We start from the raw sequence: 4,803 nt of genomic DNA on the forward strand, positions 1-4,803 counted from the left end.
GAGAGGCGCCGCACGGGCCTTTGGTAGGCGAAGGTCCGTGGCAGGAACGGGTCGTCGCGCTGTGGACTCCGTAATGTCGGACGTGGAACGAGGCGGGGATGCCTTTTGAGGAACCCCCGTCGGTATCCTGTAGCTCCCGGGCGCGCTGGTGCGACTGTATGGCGCGTAGGACCTTCTGTTCCCCGCGGTAGGTGTCCTGTACCGTGTGGCGGGGTTTACGGCGATAGAAAAGGTTGGGTGGATACAGCCCAGCGTGCACGTGTGTGCGTGCGTATGTATATATACGTGTGTGTGTGAATAGAGCCCAGCGTATACGGTACACGTGTTGTGAAGTCACTTGCGTGGGCTCTGCCCTGTCCCTGCGGAAGCGGCCTCGAGCATGTGAAGCCTGCACGGCTTGGATCGTCCCCGGCGCTTGCACCTCCCGCGGCCTCCAGCGCCTGTAGTGTCACGGGGGAGTCGGAGCAGAAGGCAGGACGCGGTACGGAAACGTAGCACCCCGGGAACGCCAGAGCATGGTGCCGACGGGAGCTGCGGCGAGCTGCCACGTGGTAACGGGAAGAAGAGGAGCCGCGTCGGCCACGCTGGTATGTCCCAGCAGCAGTGTGAGAATGAGCCCGGGGAGACGCCGGCGTGGTCCCGGTCGGTTGGGACGGGCGATGACACGGGCTCGCCTGCCCGCCCGCCGTTGCCGTCGACGCGGCCCCGCTGCCGCTACAGCTGGTAGCGAGGGTGAGAGCAGACCCTGGTTTCTGGGGAGCAGTGGTGTTTTTGGGGGGGGGGGGGTGTGTCTCTCTGCGGGCAACGGGCAGCTCCCGCGCACGTCGCTCCTGTGGCCCCTCCGCCTTTGCGTCGCTCGGAGCGGCCTGGGCCGAGTCCTCGGCAGATCTTTTCAGCTGAGGATAATGTGGACGTGAGCAAAACCCCGGTGGGTTTGTGGGGTGGGTTTTTGGGGATTTTTTTTTTTTTTTTTTTTTTTTTTTTTGATAGGACAAAAAGGTCTGAAAGCAGCACAGAGGGGCTGCGGCTTTCTGACGTAGGGACCGTGTGGGCTTGCGGGTGTGCTGCCAGGCAGAGCCTCCCCGGGGCCGGCAGGCACCCAGGGGCGTGCGATGGCCGATGCCTGATTTCTGGTGCGGCCCGCACGGTCGGCGGCACCGCCACAGGGCTCTGGTTCTCGACGCGTCCCGCTTGTCCCCCTAGACGCGCGGTGGGCTTCCGTCTGCGTGCCGGCCCGGGCATATTTTGGAGCAAGGCGTAGGTCGAACGCTGTGCTGCGTGAGCCTGTCCGTCCGTGCGGTGGGCATCTTCTGCGGGCGTATCCGGTGGTGTCAGGCTGGGCTACGTTGGCGTGTGTCCTCTCGATCCCACCCTTGCCAAAGCCCCGAGAGCTGATGGATGGAGCTGGCAGGAGCGCAGGTGCCCATGGGCGCACCTGGGGCTGCAGAAGCCGCTTCCCCTCCCTCGAGCCGAGGGCATCGCACCTGCATCCCTGGGCGACCATCCCGCCGGTACCGCAGAGCGCGGTCCCAGCCGGTGACGGCCGCCGCCGGCCGGTGGGGCAGGCCGGGGCGACGGTGAGGGGCGGATGGAGGGCGGCGGTGGCAGCCGGAGCTCCCCCCCTCCCCGGTCCCCGGCAGCCCCCGGCGGGGCCGGGGTGAGCGGGGCCGGGGCAGGGGCAGCCCCGCCGGGGAGGGGAGGGGAGGGGAGGCGGGGGCTGCAGCCCGGCCCCCGGGGCCGCCCCCGCCGGCGGGGCGGAGCGGGGCGGAGCGGCGCGGCCATCCGGGCACCATGGCGGCGGCGGCGGCGGCGGAGGAGCTGGCGGGGCGGCGGGGCCGGGGCCCGGAGCCGGGACCGGGACCGGGACCGGGCAGCCCGGCGGGGCGGGTGGGGAGCGAGGGCTCGCCCGGGGGCGGCCGCCGCGTCTTCAGCCCCGCCGGGGAGTTCCGCGAGTTCTCCCGGCGGCAGCTCCGCGACATGGAGCGGCTCTTCCGACAGTGAGTGCCGGCGGGGAGGGGGGGAGACGGGGGACACGACGACGACGACGGGGACCCCGCGGGTGGCATCACCGGGTCCCGGCCGGGGGACCCCCGGCTCCTGGCGGGAGAGATGCCCCGGCGCCCCCCGCCCCATTGCTCGCAGGAGGGCCCCCCCAGCCCCTTGCAGGAGGGCCCCCCCGGCTCCTTGCAGGAGGCTCCCCCCCCCCCCGCCCCAGCTGTTTGCAGGCGGGATGCCTGGGACACCCCTAACTCTTTGCGGGAGGGATGCCAGGGACGCCTTCCCCCCAGTTCCTGGCGGGAGAGACTCCTGCGCACCCCCAAATTCTTGCGGAAGGGACCCCCTGCCCTGCCGTCTCGTGGGAGGAGGGACCCTGGCACCCTGCGCTGAGGCCGGCGAAGGGGGGGGGGGCTGGAGGATCCTGCGAGGGACCCCCGCGTTCCCTCTGCCGCAGTGCCGAGGGGCCCCCGCTGCTCTGCCAGCGGTGCAGCCCCCGGGGCTGCAGCGGCAAGGCAGGCGGCGTGTCCTCGGCAGCCCTGGCCGCGCTGCGTGCCACCGCGCACGGCGGAGCGTGACTCCGCGAGCTCGGCCCCGGCGGGGGAAGCTGGCAGCAAGCGTCGAGCCCTGGAAATTTCCCGGGGGAGACAGAAATGGGGGGGGGAGGCTCCGACGGCAGTCACGCCAGGATTGCGCGTGAGTAGCCGGGGGCGAGCGGGATGGCCCGGAGCATCCTCGCAGAGCCCGCGGTGCACGGGGCGCTTTGTGCGGGCAGCGTGGCTCCGGGGCGCGTGGAGACGGCGAAGGCACGGCAGCGGCGTGCTGCTGCCCCTCGCCCCGGCCGGCCCCGGGAGGTGGGGGGCGGAAAGCCGCGTAAGCGTGCTGCGCGGTCTCGCTCGGGCACGGCCGAGCGCTGGAGACGGCGGAGGGGATGGAGGCAGCGTGCCCCGAAGCACGGGGCTGAGGGGGCTGTTTAGGGTGCGCAGGCATGCCCCCCCGGCATCCCTGGCAGTGCGAGGAGCCCCCCCCTCCCCTGTTCCCCGCTTCTTCCCGGAGGGCTGTCGCCCCGCCACCTGGACGTGGCAGCGTGCGAGACGTGCGGGTCGCTGTTGGCAGTCTCTTGGACTGCAGCAGAAGGGAGCCTGCGGTGGGGGGGGGGGGACGACACACACACGACACACGCGGGACACCGTGCTTGGGGTCCCTGGGGGCAGAGCGGCAGCCGGAGCGGCCCGCTCCTGGCGCCGGCGGTGATGGGCGGCCGTGGGCGCTCCGGCCGCGGTGCAGATGGCGGTGGGCGGCGGGGGGGGGAAGTGGCGGGTGGTGGGAGTCTGGCCGGCGCTGCGCAGACGAGGGAGCCGGGCGTGCGAAGCAGACGTGTTTGCTCTGACGCCTGCAGCGTCTCGCTGCAGCGAAAGGAGCAGCGCCGGGGCTGCGCGCCCGGCGGCGGGGCGGCCCCCGGGGGTTTGGGAGCCGGGGGGGGCCTTCCCTGGGAAAGGATGGTGTCAAGCCAAGCCCTGCCACGCTGCCCTCGCGGCCACCGCCGCTGTCCTCGTGGTGGGACGATCGGGCCGTACCGGGTAAAGCAAGGCGCGGAAGGGGTTTTGCTCTCTACGGGGGAGACGTTGCCCTTTGGGAGCTTCCCCGGGAGAAGCAGAGGGGATGCCCGCGTCTCTGAAGATCGGAGAGCAGGGGAGCGAGAGCGAGGAAGCGCCCTGTAGTTGGGGGATGGCTTGCACGGGACGAGGCGGCAGGGCCGTGCTAGCCGGCTTGCCCCTCGCGGAGAAACTCTCGGGGGGATGCTCCGAGAGGGGGCTCAGAGGCGGAAAGCGCGTGGGGTCCGCTCCCCCAACCCGGCTCCCGGGGTGACGGCAGCAGGCGGAGGGGAGCGGGGCCCCGGTGCGGAGCCAGCCCTGCGTCGGGGCCCCCGGCAGCGTGGGAGAGCAGGAAGGTGCCACTTGCGACACGGACAGAGCAGACCGCAGCAGAGAAGGTACCAATGAGTCACGGACCTGCAGCGCGGCGAGCGTGGTGAGCCCGGCGCTCTGCATGGCTGCTGCAGCGCCTGCAGGCGCGGAAAAGACAAACCACAAAAAAAAAAACCCCCTCCCGGTCTCGATGGGTGCAGCCGGATAGCTGCTTGCCAGCTTCCGCACGGCGCTGGGCTGCAGGGCCTTGATCTGGTGCCTGCACTTGTGGCCAGGAAGGGCAGCGGGGCGAGGTGACGGTAGCGTTGCAGCGGCACCGCGGGGAGAGCAGCTGCCCACGCCATGGAGCCGGATGAAGCGTGGGTCCGTGCCGGCTCCCCAGCGAGAGCCCGCTGTGCGGTGCCGGAAGGCTCCGAGGCAGAGGGCGGCGTGCCACCGGCACAGCCCACGGTGCAGCAGGCAGGGCGAGCCGCCGGCTGCGCGCAGGCAGGGCGGTTGGCGGGAGGCCGGACGGGATGGCGACGCGGTCGCAGGCGGGGTGTCCCTGCCGGGGTCCGTGAGCAGGCTCGGTAAGCAGAGACGCAGCCTGGAGCTCTCGGCCGAGCGCAGGCGCCTGGCCGGGGCTGGAGCGTGGACGCCGAGGGGCTCTGGGCAGGCGGGAGCGGTCGCCTGGCGGCGTCGTAGGGAGGAGGAGGAGGAGGTGGCTCCACGAGGCAGGCTCGTGGTCCCTGCAGCCCGGCGTGCGGGAGCTGCCGGGAGCAACCGCACGGTGCCAAACCCCCGGGAGCCGGGCAAGCCGCCGACTCTGCCAAGAGAGGAAGGTGGGTCGCGGCCCAGGGGTGGTGGGGGAGCGGCGCCCGCTGAGCTGAGCACGGTGGCC

The sequence above is a fragment of the Gymnogyps californianus genome, chromosome 21 (assembly GCF_018139145.2).
Source record: "Gymnogyps californianus isolate 813 chromosome 21, ASM1813914v2, whole genome shotgun sequence".
NCBI classification, from domain to species: Eukaryota; Metazoa; Chordata; class Aves; order Accipitriformes; family Cathartidae; genus Gymnogyps; species Gymnogyps californianus.